Source organism: Notechis scutatus, chromosome 1 (genome assembly GCF_049901735.1).
Source record: "Notechis scutatus isolate UNSWTSFEM ecotype Mainland chromosome 1, rNotScu1.2, whole genome shotgun sequence".
Taxonomy (NCBI): Eukaryota; Metazoa; Chordata; class Lepidosauria; order Squamata; family Elapidae; genus Notechis; species Notechis scutatus.
Genome location: NC_142009.1, coordinates 29,323,290 through 29,341,754, shown reverse-complemented (window position 1 = coordinate 29,341,754; position 18,465 = coordinate 29,323,290). Strand labels below are relative to the sequence as shown.

At 37.8% G+C, this 18,465-nt stretch overlaps 1 protein-coding gene across 6 annotated transcripts in view; it reads right to left on the bottom strand.

Moving 5' to 3' along the window:
* NCOA1 (nuclear receptor coactivator 1) overlaps positions 1-18,465 on the bottom strand; it is a 304,667-nt gene that overhangs the window by 202,540 nt on the left and 83,662 nt on the right. Inside the window, exon 1 of one of the 6 annotated variants that reach the window (XM_087960154.1) lies at positions 12,531-12,589. The exons of 4 other annotated variants lie outside the window; for them this stretch is intronic. The gene's annotated coding sequence lies outside the window, so the exon portion shown is untranslated. Of the gene's footprint in view, positions 1-5,173; positions 5,267-12,530; positions 12,590-18,465 lie in introns of those variants that run through there. One more of the 6 variants, XM_087960147.1, reaches the window with a different exon arrangement.

The window sequence follows — 18,465 nt, the reverse complement described above, 5'->3', positions numbered from 1 at the left end:
GAAGGGTAGAGGGAAGGAGAAGCCCGGCTGGCTTTCCTTTGGCATGGGGTGGGCGGGAGAGACCAAATGCCCAGACCAAAAGAGCGCTGAGGAAGACCGGCTCCTAATAACCAGCCTGTTTGTGAAGGCGAGAGCTCCAGCTTTTCTGGACTCGACACCCCCCCTTCAGCCTCCACACAGGGAGGGATCCTTCTCTGCTTGGAAGTGAAAGGAGAAACCTAGAGCTTAGCCTCGGGGACTCCTTTTCTCATGTGGAGGCTGAAGGGTGGGTGTTGCCTGGTTATTAGGAGCCCATCGGCGATTCCAGCCCAGCCCTCCTTCCCTCCCCCAAGTAACTCCAGGCAGCCACACCTGGCAAAGGAGAGAGAGGTTTCCTCTGACTTGGGGGAGATATGAGATGGCTCTGCTTTTCTTCCGTTTGAGGGGGAGCTGGTTCCTCCCCATCCAGATCTTCCCAGCCTCCAGGCACCATGTGGCTTCTTAAATCCTCCCTCTTTCCCCCCACCAAAGGATGAGAGAGGCCCCTCCTTTCCCTTCACTCTGTCCCACAGTTATGATTAAGCATTTATGATTTTGTTATAATTAAATAAGCATTTATATATGTGTGTATATATATATATGTAGATGTGTGTGTGTGTGTATGTATGGATAGATAGATATAGATATATAGATATATAGATATATAGATATATAGATATATAGAGATAGAGATAGATAGAGATAGAGATAGAGATAGATGCAGGTCTTGGTGTGTTCGGGTCTTTTCCCAAGTAAGATTGAGAGTATCTTGGCAATGTTTCGACGAGGTCCCACTTGCCATCTTCAGGCTGGTGCTTTTGGCTTCATGCTTGTGTGAGCAAAGTGTGATCAGAGCTGCCATCTCTCTATAAATACTGGTGGGAAGGTTGGCTGTGTTGTCATTTCTTGATTGGTTGATGGAGTTGAGGTTTGCAGATTGGCTGGCTTTTTTGTAAGAACGTGTGTGGCTGAGATATTGGCTGTATGTCTATCAGCCTCCTGTGTTGTAACAACCTGGGTAATGGGCTGTGTTCTTCTGAGTTCTATTGTTTTGACATCCTGGGTCTTGTGCTGTAATCTCCTGGGTTGTAATGACCTGGGTCATGGGCTGTGTGATGACCTTCTGAGTTCTATTGTTGTGACATCCTGGGTCTTGTGCTGTAATTTCCTGGGTTGTTGGCTGTGTTGTAACATCCTGAGGCTTTGTGGTGTAACCTCCTGGGTTCCATGATGTGATATCCTGAGCGGGTGGCTGTGATGTGACGTTCTGGGTTTTGGTTTGGCTCTGAGTTTGAGGCCTGGCTATGTGTTCATGGCATGTGTCAGTTTGCTTGGTTTGGGGGTCGGGGTGTGTGGCAGCTGGTGATGCAGCTGTGGTCTGGTTTCTGGACGGGGGTTGCCTTTCGTCTATCGGGTGGGTTTGGGTTTGAGTCTGGTGAGGAAGATTGGTGGTGGCGTCATATGTTGTTTTGGGTCCGGTGTTGGTTTTCGTGGCTGGGACTCATTTGTTGATAAGGGCTAGTTTCCAGATGTCTAGTAGGCTGGTGGTATCGTCCGTTTTATTCATGTTATGGGGGTGTTTCTCTATTTCGATGGCTTCCCTGATTATTCTCTTGTTGAAATATTCTGTATTGGAGATTAATTTGGTTCCCTCAAAATTAATTTCATGTCCTGTGGCTTTAAGGTGCTGGAAAAGGGAGGAAGTATTTTCTTCTTTTCTGACTGCGTTCTTGTGTTCTGTGATGTGTGCATTTATTCTCCTGTTGGTTTGTCCAATGTATGTGGCTGGGCAATTGTTGCATGGTATTTCATAAACTCCTTGGTTTTCTAGCTGGATCTTGTCTTTGGGGTTGGCAGCTCCGATCACGCTTTGCTCGCACAAGCAGGAAGCCTAAAGCACCAGCCTGAAGATGGCGAGTGGGATCTCGTCGAAACGTTGCCAAGATGCTCTCAATCTTACATGGGAAAAGACCCGAACAAGCCAAGACCTGTACCTGTGAAAATCTACATGTATGTATGTATGTATGTATGTATGTATGTATGTATGTATGTTATTCAGCTTTGTTCGGGTATTTTCCCACGTCATTATAGTTGTGCTTTTAAAGTTGTAGCAACGTTTCGGCAGAATCTCATCTGCCATCATCAGGCTTCTGTATTGTGTTCGTCTGTGAGACAGACTTTTACAGTTGTTTCAGTTTTAAATTTGGGGCTAGTCTACTGCTGTGCCAGAATGGTTTTTTCTTCATCCTGACTGGTTGGGAGTCTTGGTCTGTGTTTATTGGTCTTGGAGTTTGCTGTGTTCTGCTTGATTGGTGTTTCTAATATCTTCTGTCTGTTTTGTGGCTTTTTTTGTCTTGGTTGGCTGGCAACATTGTGTTCCTGTATTGGAGGCTTTTAGTGCAGCTTGGCTCCGAGTAAATGGATGGCTATCATTTGTTAGGAAGCTAGGTTTCATCTGGGTGCCTGGTTGGGGTGTGTTTGAACTGGAGGTATAGGGGGGATCTGTTTGTGCCCAGGTGTTTGCCTGGCTTGTGGTGTGGAGATTTTTTTGTTTGTGACTGCAGGCTTCCAAATAATTGACAGTCTGGTGGATTCACCTGGTAAGACGCTGGGCTTGCGCACAACTGAGTTTGGCAGCTCGGCGGTTCGATTCCCGTGAGTGAATAAACCACGCAGGAACAACAAAAGAGACTCCCATGAATGCCTATCACCATTCAGGAGTCCCGCGGGTAAAGATAACACTGCTCAAAAAAATTCCTTTCACAGAGGCAGCCATCCACCTTGGGTCTCCCATCATTGCTTGGAGAATCTCAAAGCCAGCCTAGTTTCTCTCCTCTCTTCTTCTTCCTGTCTATAACCAAACTCTACCTCACTAACTCACCACCTCTGAGTGAAGCCTGTACACCAACACAGTCCATGACACTTTCCTCCATTTTTTTCACAGTGATCACCTGATTAAATAAGAGGAGCCATGCATCTGTTCCATATCTTCATCAAAAAAAGAACTTATTCCGCCAAGAATTTCCTGAGCAAAGTCTATCTGATCTAGATTGTCCATGAACACAAATTCCTCCACAACTCTCCTGCCAATTTCCACTATTCTTCAGAAACCCTGTTCTCAGTATTTATTTATTGGGATTTTACTCTGCCTTGTTATTTTTATAAGTAACTCAAGATGGCAAACATATATGATACTCTTTCCTCCTCCTATTTTCCCCACAACAACAACCCTTCCTCATATTAAATATATGTAGAGTCAAGGCCTGGTCTCCTGTCAAAGATAGCTGGTTGTAGGTCACAGTCATATAACACTTCCACAATGTGAATCTTTTAAAACAGAACAAAATACAGAAAAATGGTGACTAAGCAGGAAACCGGTGCAGCCTATCTTTGCATTTTCTCCCATCTGTCCTTTATGAAGAAAATATTTCTGACAATTATGAGCATGTGATTATTTTACGGCTACCAAAAAACCTGACTAGACTTTATGCATGAAACAAAAACTGCAAAGACTATTTCATAAATGAGCCTTATAAATGTTAACGCTAGAGATAAGAAACTCTTTTTTTTTGGGGGGGGGGGGGGGAGAAAATATCTAAATCTGTAAAACCATTCCAAAATATTTCCTCTGCTTCACCCTCTGATTAGTGAGGAACACGAAGGTACTAAATCATGGTTGAAAAAGTCCTCTATGGAATTTCTATACTGTAGATAAATCTTTCTATTCCACAAGTTATAACAGAAAAACTTCCTATTATTTACCACTATTTTATCAGATTAGAGACCACTACTTAATAATTAAGAATAGTCCTTAAATTATAATATGAAATTAAAACAGGATTGTTCTCTTAAATACCCAACTGCTTTCGAGTAATTATTGCTCAGACTATAGCATTTATATGGAAGAGAGTATTCTATTTTTGGAAGAATTAACACAAAAGCTACAGGTTAATTCTTCAACAGCATTTTAGCTCTTCTGAGCTCATCCAGATTTATCCCATAATCGTATGCAAAGCACTCAGAATACTTCAGTTGTGTTATAGCTATGTAATAAATTACTACTAGAAGTAAAGGAGCAATTAGAGAGTCTAAAAAAATGGTTATGTTCAAACTACAATCTGAAACATAAATGAGTCAACCACACTTTAGGCTAGAACACATGATTGGATTATATTTCACTCCACCATGAAAACCCAGAAAATAAGATTAGCCAAGGTAATCATATCTTAGTTCACATAGATAAGCCTGAAGTCTTATTCTTAATAGCGGAGCATGTTATCAAAAGAAATCACGCAGTCTCTGGTGAGTGGTATTCACACTTCAGTGGAGACATGGAGCAATCAGTGAATCTCCAAGATAAAGATTCAGTAAAGATCATGCTTGAAACATCCTGGAATTGTTTATTTTTTCCAAGAGACATTGTCTCAAAGAAGGAAAACTTTGTATCTTTCCTATTACGCAATTTGAGTGGCATCACATAAAGAATATGTGATTTATATTATCCCACAGTTTCTGATTTCCAAAGTATCTTTGTCATATCCTAAGACACCTCATTTAGTGGAGCTAAAATAAGTTATGATTAAAAAACCGTCTTGAAAGCAAAAAGTTTTAGCTCTAATAAAGAATAGGTTCCTAAGATAAGTGGTAACTAGGCAGCAATAACAACTCACAGAGACAGCTGAGAATTTTTCCAAGTCCTACTACATTGCCATATAAAAAAGATAGGCACAGCACCATTTAGAAAATATAGAATTTTTTCCCTTTTGTTGTTATTTTAATTCACACTTGTCATTCAAAACTCCAGCATATATGGCATCAATATAATGAGTCTGCATGCATTTTAGCTTATTTGTGAAACATGTGTATTCCTTTAAACTGATTCCTTATTACCTTTTCTTTTTTTTTGAGAAACATGATATGGTATTTAAATATTTTGCTTTCTGTTCAATACTTTATAACTATTTAGTGCTACCAAAATGTTCTGGATACAACAGTTTATGTTAATGATTAAAACAAGGTAAGAGACCAACAATGGACTCAACAAACAGGAAGCAAGACTCAGCATTTGAGATGCAGCCTCTCTGCATTCTGGACTCATTCAAGACAGCCACTCAATGTTTGCTACCCATTTAAATGTCCTTTTGCCCAGGCCTACCTTACTCTGGTTACTCCTGCCTTTGCAACTTGTCTCTCTGATCCACATGAAGAAAATAAAGATATAAATATAAAGAGCAAACAGTAGAGATTTCTGAAGCACATAAAGTCTCTATCTTATCAAGCAACATTCTGCAGCAATGTCTTGGAGAAGAGAAGATACCACATGATTTCAGCAAATCCCAGAGAGAGTTCTTTCTCTGCCACACCCTCTAGGCAAGCTGCTTGTCTCCAAAGAAGCAGGAGGAGACAGTGAAAAGAAAAAGAAAAAGGGAACTGAAAGCTTTTAGCTCAGAGAAACCTCTTTTAAAACGCACAGGACACGTGTTTCCCTAAGAGGAATTTTTAGAAACTTTCCCTAGAGGTAAAAGCATTAGGCTTCTGGTAGGTTAACAAAAAATAAAGCATTTATATGGAATACCCATGCACTACTGTGCACTAGAAAACTGTTTCTTTGACAAGGTAGTATTTCCAAGTGCTGAGTATTACAGATTTTAAGAAACTGTATATAATATGCTAAAAAATGGAGACTCTATGCACATTAATTGTCAATTGCATTGCCTCAAGAATAACAGGATATTTTTTTTTACACAATATACATTGTTCTCCCCCTTATTATTGACCTTTGAAGGAAATAAATTTAAAAATTACTTATGCATTTTTTAAATGAATAAAAGCTGGGACCATTTTCATTTCAAAGTGCAAGCTGCACATTAATTAGTCTCTCCTCTTAGAGACACTTCATTTCTGGTTTGGCACTACTGTTGCTGCTGGAAATAATGCTTGGGAATGTTTTACCTGATCAGTTTGGCAGAATATAGTTGTGCCCGCAACTACATCAGTTTGGCAAGATGCTGTCCAGTATCCTTTATAAGACGAACAGTCAGGAAAAAAATGGACAGCACTAGATATTTTAAAACATAACATTTTGCTGATTAAAAAATTTGCACAAATTATCTTCCCATACCTAGGACCCGAAAAAGCCAAGTGAGATGTAATTGCAGGCAGCAAAGCATAAATTGTCTCATGTAGTGTCTCAGGCATCTCCCACTTAATCAGAATACCAGAATAATAATCCCAGAATACCAGAAGGGATTTTGGAAGTCATATAGTCCAACCTCCTGTTCATTTCATTCTAATAGTTGTCCAATTTCTTCTTTAAAACTTCCAGTGACAGAGCTCCCATAACTTCTGGAGGCAAATGGTTCCATTGATTAATTGTTCTGTCAGGAAATTTCTCCTTAGTTGTAGGTTGCTTCTCTCCTTGATTAAGTTTCCACACCCATTGCTTATTGTCCTGCCTTCAGATGCTTTGGAGAATAGGTTGACTCCCTTTTCTTTGTGGCAGCCCCTGAGATATCAGAACATTGCTATATGTCACCCTTAGTCCTTCTTTTCATTAAACTAGACATACACATTTCCTGCACCTGTTCTTCCTATGTTTTAGCCTCCAATCCTCTAATCACCTTTGTTCTTCTCTGCACTTTTCTATATCATAGTGACCCAAAACTGGATGCAATTTTCCAATTGTGGTCTTATCCATGCATTATAAAGTGGTATTAACACTTCACATGATCTTGATTCTATCCCTCTGTGTTGGCTTTATGGCATTGCAGTACACTGCTGCTCATATTTAGGTGATTGTCCTCTACAACAAGGGTTTCTAACCTTGGCCACTTTAAGCCTGGAAGACTTGAACAGCTGGCTTCTGCGAATTGAAGTCTGCCAGGCTTAAAGTGGCCAAGGTTGGAGACCCCTGCACTAGAACTCCAAGATCCTGCTCACAATTACTATTATTGTGTCAGGTACCACCAATTCTATACCTGTGTGTTTGGTTTTTCTTGCCTAAATGTAGAATCTTTTCACACTATTAAATTTCATTTTGTTAGATAGGGTCCAATGTTCAAGTCTGTCAAGACCTTTCTTTTATCTTGAGCCTATCTTCTGGAGCATTGACTATTCCTGCCAGCTTGGTGTCATCTATAAATTAGGCAAGTTCCCCTTGTCCCCTTATCTAAATAATTGATGAAGATATTGAAGAGTATTGGGCCAAAAAGACGGAGCCTTGAGGTACCTCACAGCATAATTCCCTCCTGTGCTGTCCCGTTCCTCCCCACATCCATGTATGGCAAGATTTCTATGGATGTTTATTCAACCCCAACCCCCAAACAGGTTCTCAGAAAGCACTGCTGTTGCCCAGGTCTGGATTCCAAACTCAGATTCAGCAAGAGTCACAGGATAACTGAGTCCAATGGGCACACAAAAAGCAGTCCAGGAGTCAAACAGTCCAGGATACACAAGACACAGAACTGGGAATGCTGCTCTAGCAATACTCAGGTCCTCAGGGTGGAGTTAAATAGGCAATGCTGTACAGCCCTTCATGAGAGGTAAAGTTGTCTCCTCATGAGTAGTCTAGCTGACCAGCATTCTGCCTGTCTCCTCCCTGCCCTATGTGTCCTTGGATCAGGAGGAGGTATGGACTCCACCTACTCCTCATTGCTAATAGGTGGCATCTGCTCCCAGTTCTCACCTGGAAACTCCTGAACAAGTTGCTGCAGCTGTGGCTCACCTCTCTCAGTCTCGGCCTGTTGCTCATCCAGTTGACCCAGCTGAGGGTGCTCCATCAGGCTAGCAATCTCCAAGCCCCGATTCTGACCAATACTCAGCTCCATAATTTCCTCTGCAGACTCAAATTCACCCTCCTCCTCTGAACTTGCATCTGGGGAGGGGTTCAGGAGCAGATCCATGACGCCTCTGTGTAATGCAATTTCATTAAGGACTACACATTGAGTACAGATGGTCAACCAGTTAATTGATTGATCAGTTAACCAGAATCCATCTGGTGGTGAAGCTGTCTAATCCACAGTTTTCTATGTTAACCTACATTTTTCTATCTTGTGATCAGTGAAACTGAGTCTCCTCAGTAGAGAACATGAAAGCTGTGGAAAGTCACTTTCAAAATAGACAACACCAAGCTGGATCTAGTAGAAGATAAACATGCTTAGCCTGGAGAAGAGGTAAATATAATACCCATATTTAGTTAGCTGTCACATGAAGCAAAGGTCTTCAAACTTGGCAAGTTTAAGACTTGTGGACTTCAATTCCCAGAATTTCTGAGCTAACATGACTGGAGGAGGAATTCTGAGAGTTGAAGTCCACAAATCTTAAAGCTGTCAAGTTTGAAGACCCCTGATGTAGAGGAACACATTGAAGTTATATGGTAAAGATCTGAATAAATATTTTAGTGTATAAACTATTCATTTATTTATGAGAGATCCACTGACCAATGGAGCTTATTGAAACCATGACCATGAACTGGCCAGAGAAGTCATGGAAACCATCTCTCTTTGCCATTTTGGAAAAATATTGGTATAAACTTTATTAAAGGTTATTTTTAGTTTATGTTTTCCTGGATGCCTAGCATTGCTGTTCCTATACAGTAATTGTTTACCATTGGTTATGCTGGCTAGGATTAACAAACACAAATACTCTAAAACATCTGGAGACTATCATGTTGCTTACACTAGTTTAAATTATCCTATTACTGGAGGTAATGCAACTGAAGTTTGGCAAATTAATATTTATTGAGTAAGAAAAAGGAGCAGAAATGTTTTGTGTTGAATTTCATAGTTTTTTAGAGTAATGTTCTGGCCCAAATTAGAATACATTCTTATCCATTTTGTTAAAGGATATCATGGTATTGTTAGCTCTTAAAAATCAGTTCAAATTATCCCTCTTCCATTCCAAACATTCTTTTTCATTTCAAATATTGCTAGCAAAGACAAAGTTTGGAAATATATATTTTTGACTATCTGGGACATTGATTCATGCAAGAATCATGGAATGTGACTTCTGTTTCAAAATCTAATTTAGGAAAACTGTACAAAGACAACCCCAATAATTGGTGCCAAAGCTTCCTTATAAAGACAACTTCCTTATGATAGTTGAGATATGATCTTGACAAAGGAGAGTTTATACAATGTTACATTCATTTAGATTTCCAGGCATGCTCAAAATCTGCAGTATTAAGTTACTTTAACACAGTACTTCATTCATAAATATGCACATAATTTTTCCAGAGATAACAAGGTGATTTATAAAAATGATTTTGCTAATCTCATTACAAGAGAAAAAGAAAAACAAGCCAGTAAATAATAATAGATACATTCAGATAGGTCTTTAGAAAGCAAGTAACTCTTCAGTGAAATGTAGGATAAGTAAAACTTATATACTTAATATTTAGAGGTTACTATGCAGTGATTGCTATTCTGACATAACTCATCTATACAATCAAGAACTTGCAGTTTCTCAGGCCACAGTCTTTTATGGCTTCTATTGTACCATTCGCATAAATAGGTTTCCTTAGATGCAGCCATGTTCTTCAAATAATCAGTGAAAATGCTCTTTAGCCATTACAAGAGATGTATGGTCAATAATTCCATGCCATATTACTAGTTATATTAGTAAAACAGTATTCTGGTATAGTATTTTGTGGCTGGAGTGGGGTGGGGGTTATTACGTTTTAATGATTTACATTCACCAACTATCCCAACATAAAGTTGTATATATGTATCCTCTCCTAGTTTATCTAGCTGTTAATACCTGAGAACAAAGTTAACAATTATCCACAAGTCTCTCTTTCCATTTCAGGTTCCTGTGAAGCAAATTTCCTTACATAACTTTAAAAATGTAACTTTCACTATTTGTTTTGCATCTTTCAGTATGCCTTAATTTCAGAAAACAAATGTAGGTTTTTAATCTACATCTTATCTACATTTTTATCTATCTGTTATCTGAATGAAGCAGACTTTATACAGTACTACGATGATGTTTACAAGAAGAGAAACACACAGATTGTCTCTCCTACGGAATGTATTCATGAGATGTAAGCAGCAAAGAAATATTGTGTTCTTTCAGATAACCAACAGACTTTAGATTATATTAAGTTGTAGATTCATCCAAACACAAATGCACAGCAACAATTCCTGCTAACTTAAAGAATTTTTTTTTATAAGTTCTTTAGGTTGTTTGTCTTCTTAGCTCTTTGAAGAAGAAATCTGATTCATGAAATAAACTTAAAACTAGCTATTAGTGGAAGGAATGTAGGAAAAAGCCAGCATATACAGCTGGATGAAGTCATAACCATGTAAGCAACAGAAAGTGTGATGTCTGGACATGGCCATCAAATCATTCCATGCTTTTAAAGACCTCTCCAGTTGGAATGGTCCTTTGCCTTAGGTTCCCCCTAAGCAGTGATCTGTTTAAAAAGGTTTGAAAATATTGCAGCAAGAATGTGGAATCAACTCAAGCATAATTAGCTCACAGTTCATTGATCTAATGCATGATAGTAACTGAACAAAAGAGGGAGGATACAATCCATTTCATCATCCACATCTCTGACTTCCAATATATTTAAACATTGAAGAAATGACCTGAATAGCCTATCCAAACACAATAGAGCTCAATGTTAAGATGTGGATGATGGCCGAACTCTATTCCAAAACATGATTTAAGACCACTGCAACTACTTTTTCTCCACCCACCCATTCAAACCCAGTACTATTCTTTTTTAAAAAAAAAACATCTTATTTTAATTCAAAGATATATTATAACAAGAAGTTACAAAAAACTAAGTGAGATTTAAGTAGACAACCACAAAGGAAGTGCACTAAGGGGTAACATTGTATTGCGAGAGAAGCCACACATGTTGAAGCATCCAGCTTGAAGTAAGAGGTTCATAGCTCACAACTAGTTTACATCTTTAGTAGTTCATAAGAACAAGAAAAACATTTACTAATGCAGTAAAGCAAATAGATTTTTCATCATCCTACAGGTTTAGTTTCAAAGATTTCCAAACCTGAAGATTTGTGGCCTGTGTACCATATGTGCTGCTAGCTCTAACCAGGGTCAAGCCAGTCAAAGTAATGTATCAAAATCCATAGCAAAACTGCTATGTGTGTATTCATAACCAGTGTCTTTAATTAAGAGTCAAGGTACACATGGACCCATGTGCACATGGACCCAAATCAAAGATCTGCTTACTCTCTTTTGATTCTCAGAAGAGGGACAAAATCTTCCATAGTCTGGAATTAATTTGGTAAGTTCACAGAACAGGAGAAAAATAATACTTGATCTCTGAATCTTCATAAGTTAAAAGATATTCAAACCATGTCTTCCTTTTCCACTTGCCCGCTCAACCTAACGTAACAGAGATCACTCACCAAACTTCCTATAATGCTTGATGCACTTGAACAGAACAACACTGTACTAATACTTGGAGACAAGACAAATAACAGAGTATCACTAATACAGTATCAGTGAAAAATTAAGTTTCTTATCCTGATTTAAAAGCACTACCAAAAATAAGATTATTGCCTTAAGTACAGGAATTATCAGGAAGGTAGACATGGTTATTTAGTATACAAGGTATCACAAATATCTAATCATATTAAATAACAATAGAACTAGCACTTAGACTTAGCAATAGCACTTAGACTTATATACTGCTTTACAGTGCTTTACAGCCCTCTCTAAGCAGTTTACAGAGTCAGCATATTTCCCCCAACAATCTGGGTCCTCATCTTACCCACTTTGGAAGGATGGAAGGATGAGTCAACCTTGAGCTTGGTGAGATTCGAACTGCCAAATCGCAGGCAGCCAGCAGTCAGCAGAAGTAGCCTGCAGTACCGCACTCTAACCACTGTGCCCCCACTGCTCATATATAAATCAAATTCCAAAACAAAAGGTAGCTATTCTTCAGTAATCACAATTCACCAAATATTATAAGGCAGTTTGCCAACTATAAGATGTGTACACAAATGTGAAAAGTATGCAACAAAAATGCTGAAATTGAAAATCATACTTAAAATGCATTGTATTAGGGGAAAATGCATGTTATGTGAAATCCACCCTTTTTTTATGCAAATAAGTGAAAAAGCAGAACAGAAAAGGTTTCAGACTGGGAAAAATACTGACAGAAACTAGTATTTCTTCATCCTTTCTACCTGCCAGGGACACTTTCAAAACACCACTCCAACCACTAAGAGCAAAGTTGCAGGCTCTTAACTAAATAACTATATTAAGTAGATAATGCTAATAACTATGGAAACAAAACATTATCAAAATCTCATAGCATGATTCTCTGCCATTCAATCTTAATTCCTACAGCTGGATCTTAAAAGTAATTTGTCTCTCAATAAGAGAACGCTTTATTATGTTTCTTAATGAAAATAAGTAGGGAAAGATAAATTGGCACCATATTTGTTAAGCAGGCAGTCCCTGCAGAATCCTGAGAGGAGTCCGCATTCCTCTGTTCAGGAACAAATTTATGTCTTTTGCTATTAGATAAAGCTACCTACATTTTTCTGCAAGTGAGCTCTTCGAATTGCACCACAAAGGTTTTCTGGAACTGTAACCTGAATTTTGAAATAAAAAGGCTTTCGAAGAGGGAGGGGGCTGGTTTTTCATGTTAGTAACTGAAGAATGTCCTAGACCTAGAGAAAAGAATAGAAACGAATGACATGATTTATGTGTTGAGGAGAGATAACACTGCTTTGTTATGTCCTCTCTTTCCCAGCCCCTTTCTCCAATAGAACAATAACAGAAGAAGCCACAAAAGTAACATGTTATACAGAACCAAATAATTCAACCAAGTAGATCCAGAGGTATTAGCAGAAATAGGCTAACTAAATTTAAATCTAACAGAGAAATAAAACAAAACATATAGCACAAGAAGCCCATCTTGAACCCCAAATCATTGCAGCTTTCATTATGGTCCGGTCTCTAGAGCATCCTCAGATTTACTGATCTATAAACTTGAGATGCAAACTAATTCTTAGTCTGTTTCCAGTTTCTCTAAATGGCAGCATAACAATATTTATATCATTCCAAATAGCTAATTGATTTCAGAGCCCTCCATTGCTCCAATCTTTCAAACTTAAGAAGCTGTGGCTGCCTTCTTTTGGTCCAATCAAGTGAAAAAAAAATCCTCTGGATTACATTCTACTGAACCAAAGGGAACACCAAATTAAAACCAATTCTGCAATTTTATCTTAACAAGATTACACACTATCACATAAAATGTTTTATTTAAAGATATGTAGCCTAAAACTCGATGTTATGAGATGTACTGCATAATAAATTTAGACAGAATGGCACAGTGGTGGGATTCAATTTTTTTTACTACCGGTTCTGTGGCCGTGGCTTGGTGGGCGTGGCAGGGGAAGGATACTGTAAAATCTCCAGTCAGAAGTAGTATTTGCCAGTTCTCTGAACTACTCAACATTTCCTCTACCGGTTCTCCAGAACTGGTCAGAACCTGCTGAATACCACTTTTGGAATGGCAGATAATACTGAACAGTGTTTAAAATTAGTAAGAGCCTTAGTGGGACCTGCAACAACATGTAAGAATACGTTCATAGAAAAGTTCTAGGTGAACTGGAGCTCAGGATTAAAAACCCATTTTAGGTAAGCTGGAAGAATCTATCAGTCAGGGTCTTTCCTCCCCTCCAGAAAATTTTCCATAATGGATTATACATTTTTGCTGCTAAACAAATAAATAATACTGCCCCTTTAGCTAAGTAGTGGTTGTATTCATACAACATAGTTAACCAGATCCGTTACAAATCTTAATACTGCATTAGCTATATTTTATTTTGTTGTCTTGTATTTTCATTTCTCTTTATTTTTTTTACATCCTTTTCGCCTGTTCAGTACCAGTCAAATCATCTTACAAGACTCCACAATACAAATCTAAAACATCAGAAGTAAAATACAAATCACCAATAGAATATGATGATTATGATAATTTAAATTATTTGATTCATAAATGTTCAGATTTTGAGTATGATTTGGATATCCATATATGTAATAACACCACATATCATATTTGCAAGGCAATCTGAGACAAAACAAATTTAAGAAAAAATGCAGAAATATAATTAACAACAAGCCTTTATGATTCAGAGAATTTAAAAAACACAATTTGGTTTCCATGAGATTTCCCACATAAAAAATGAACCTTGGGACCTGGTGCAGTAATATAATGTCTCCAAAGATCAATACAAAATTCTAGTCTTACAGTTATTTTAAAATGGCCTTAAGATTTTAAAATCAGACCTATTTTCAATCCTCATTTACAAGAGGACACCTACCTATGCAACAAAATCATAGCTCATGATAAGGACTCAAGAGAGCCTGAACTGATAGGAAAGGAATTTTGAAGTTATGATAAATAGCTCAATTAAAAGTCAGCCTATGGCTGCTGTGAAAACGGTAAATTCCATGTTGAGAAACTTAGGAAAAGACTGCAATTTTTATTGGAACTTTGGAACTCAATGCACTGTACGTTGATGGTTCATTACATATTATCCCACAACAGCATTGTGAGATAGACTGGGTTTAATGACTAATAAGTAAAGGTATTCAGTGAGCATCAAGTCTGAGTGTGGACTTGAATCTGGGTCTGGACCCAGTTGAATACCTTAAACATTTCATCTCAGTGTATATTCGGAATACACAATGTTGGCCACTGTATCTTCAAAGGGTTCAGAAAAGCGGATCCTGGGCAGAGTTTTACATTGGTACTGTCAAGGGAGACATCGGGAAAATCCCCTTTTTATAACATTAGAACCAAAAAGTCATCCAGTACATTTGAATATGAAGAGATTTAGGTAAGACAATGAAAATATGTTCTACATGATATAGAACTGACCTATAGAATTCACTAGCACAAACTAGTGGTAAATTGAATGACTTTAAGGGGAATTAACAATATTAACAGAGGATTAAAAAAAATTCTCTAACATGCTACTGCCACTAGTCTTAAGACTAGGTACATCTCTCTTGGATGTTCTAACTTCAGCTAAAAATCAATGGTCTAAGACTTATGTATATATGTGACTGTCACAGAGCTATTTTATGTAAGTTAATTAACAGCAAAACAGAAATCCAGAAAGCAAACACTTGATATGCACACATATATAAAATTAAAAATTATGTCACGTTTGCTTTTAAAAAGGTAAATAAAAGAGGGGAGAGAACTGGCAGAAACAAAAAATTAAAATAGTTCAGAGGATTAAACACAAGAATGTGCCAATAGATGGAGTATACAACATGCAAAATTAGACAAGGTTCTCAAATTCAAGTAATGCTAGAACCAGCAATTACCTCATGCAGTTTCCCACCCTTCAATTAAATAAACAAACAGAGGGGGGGGGGGAACCTCTAGAGTTCCAAACAAAATACAGATCTGTATGCTAAATAATATATTCTGTTTCCATACATACTTCTTTTTATCAGATTTATTGTAATCCAGAGATTATGTGAATGATTCAAAATGCTTGTTTTTATTATTATTCATTTTCTTTAGTTCCTATTTTTCATCTGAATTTCAATCTCAATTTAGGATTGCTTTCATTCTAGAACTTCTCCCTGAATAGCAGTCAGATATTGTGAAGCATTTAGCAGACAGTCTTTATACATGTTAATCTAGGTAAAATTCCACCTCTCCGCCATCTCTACTTCTGGTTTCTTAAGCACAATGTGATTAAAGGATTTAGCAAAACAAGATGAATGCTAAGATACAAAATAATTCAGGTTGAGGCAAAATATTGTTCAACAGAAGTTAAATTTATTCAGAAAGACCAAGCTGGAATACATGATTTTATAAGAACGATAAAAGTCATTTCAAATGCGTTCATACAATCTCTGTTATAAATTAGATATGGGATAAATATGTATGCTAATATAACAAGATAATTACCAGCAATGATTGGTAATGACGATACCAAGAGAAATTAATTTCAGTATAACAAATCTATATTGGCTCCAATATTATCTAAAGTGGCATCTAAAATGACCTCATATATAAAGTCTTCAGAAGCATTGCAGAATGGTGCTGGTATATACTTCGAGTTCTTATATAGGATGAACTATATTTTTTAAAACTTTCAGTTATTATCATGCATGCTATTCAAATAAACCAAGAGTTACTAAATATTCTACTTGTAAATAAAAGAAAATGTGACACTCTAAACTCATGATTGTCTGTGTGGAAAGATCAAACTGCCCTACACCAGGTAAAACTAATATTTAATTAAGCACCCAAAAGGGCAATCCAAGGCTCAATTGTTTCCAAAATTCAGCCTATATGAATTCAGATTAGAAGTATTTGTCCAGTGAACCACTTAGTAAAGTAATTAATACTCAATTCTATTAATTTAGCTCTATATTTCCTTTGGAGAAGCAGTCACATTTACAAAAGTGTTTATCTTGGTTCAGTAAAAGTTTGTCACTTATGATATGCTCCAGTTTCTTGCAAGAAATCATATCATCATTCTGCCTCTGAAGTAACCTGATAAAAAGGAACTGGATTCTATTATGGCCCAGGTGCAATTTAATCCCTAATCTACAGCTGTGTAGTATCTGCTTGAACAAGCACATTAGGAAGAAAGCAGGTCAAGTGGGCACTGTTTATAAATGGCATGTGGTACCAACACCGTATCATACATTTTGCAATTCATACATTATAATTTCAATGCATATATTGTACACAGGACATCAAAATAATAACTCATAGATTTTACCACAGAGCATGACAGGAAACAAAAATATACATCCAAAGCAAGATCACAACAAAATTTCTCATCTATCTGAACTAACAGAAAAACGTTTGATAAACAATACTTTAGAAATCATTTTCAAACAGGATTATGTTCTGGTTACTTCAACAAAGCCTCTATACTTCATACTTGAGCAGAAAAAAATGCTTTTTATAACACCCTAACATTATTCCCTGAAAATAAGGCCAGTCTTTTTTTTCTTCTGGGCTCTGAAATAAGCATTAGGACTTACTTTTCAGGGGGTGTCTTATTTTTTTCCCATGTATGGAGGCCCAATTCTTCTGCTTGTTCGTGGTGGGGCAGAAGGCTACATGACTTGTTAGTGCTGCTGCTGCCACAAGGCAGGGTGGTGGAGCTGCCCCATCTGCCCTGTATCAGCTTACCTCAGAGTCCCTGCAGCAAGGCCACCCATGCCCCGACACCTGTCCAGCAGAACCCCGCATGGATGCCTGCTCATGACTGCAACAGAGGAGGCTGAGTGACATGCCGGTGCTACAGCCATGAGGCAGTTTTCCGGACATGGATGGCCTGGTTGCAGGGTCCCTCACTTAAGCCGGTGCAGGGCATGTGCGGCAGCTCACCCACCTGCCTCACCTTGTGTCAGCAGCACTGCGAGCAACCAGCCGGAATGGGCGGCCAGCTGGCTGCACAGGCACTTAAGTAGGGCTTATTTTGGGGATAGGGCTTATATTAGGCACATGCATAAAAATGTTAGGCCTTATTTTTGGGATAGGTCTTATTTTCAGGGCAACAGGGTTTCTCTTTCTGCAACGAATACATTTAATTAAAACTACAGATAGTCTGTGATTTATAACAATTGAGCCCAAAATTTCTGTTGCTAAGCGAGACAGTTGTTAACTGTTTTATGACCTTTCTTGCCCAAGTTATTGAATGAATCATTGCAGTTGTAAAGTCAGTAGCATGGTTATAAAGTGAATCTGGCTTCCCCATTGACTTTGCTTGTCAGAATGTCACAAAATGTGATCACATGGCCCCTGGACACTATAATATGAGTCAGTTGCCAAGTTACCAGTTTTGATCACATGATCATGGAGATGCTGCAAAAGTCGTATGTGTGAAAAACAGTCATAAGTCACTTTTTAGTGCCACTATAACATTGAATGGTCACTAAACAAACTGTTGTTAAGTTGAGGACCTTCCACTCCCTTTTTATATTATTTTACCTTGCTACAAAAGGACTCAAATATACAAAGGTGCTAATGATCAAGGACTTTATGAGTCTGCATGCAAATGAACAGAAACATTACCAGGTTTCTTCCTGCCTACCAGCCTGAGAGAACAATGTTGTGGAAACAGGGAAGAGATCTTTCTCAACGTATAAACCTAGGGGCAAAAGGCACTGATCACCAGCTTGTTTCTCAATTTTTAGGTAATATTGAGACCCTGACATATTTAGACATTCCTTAGACATTGCCTGTGGCAGAAAAGGCAGTGTTTGCTCCGTACATTTTATTTTGTTGTTCAATGCAATTATGAAACAATGTTTTATGGAGGGTAGGGGAGCTCACGTGGCATATTTATGTGAAAAACTTTTCCTTTTTTATATAAAAAAGAAAAACCCTTCTAAATATATTTGAAAAACCCTTCTAAATATATTTCTGCCATATTCAAAGAAAGTAAAGGCACAATATTGTTTTAAGATTTGAAGATA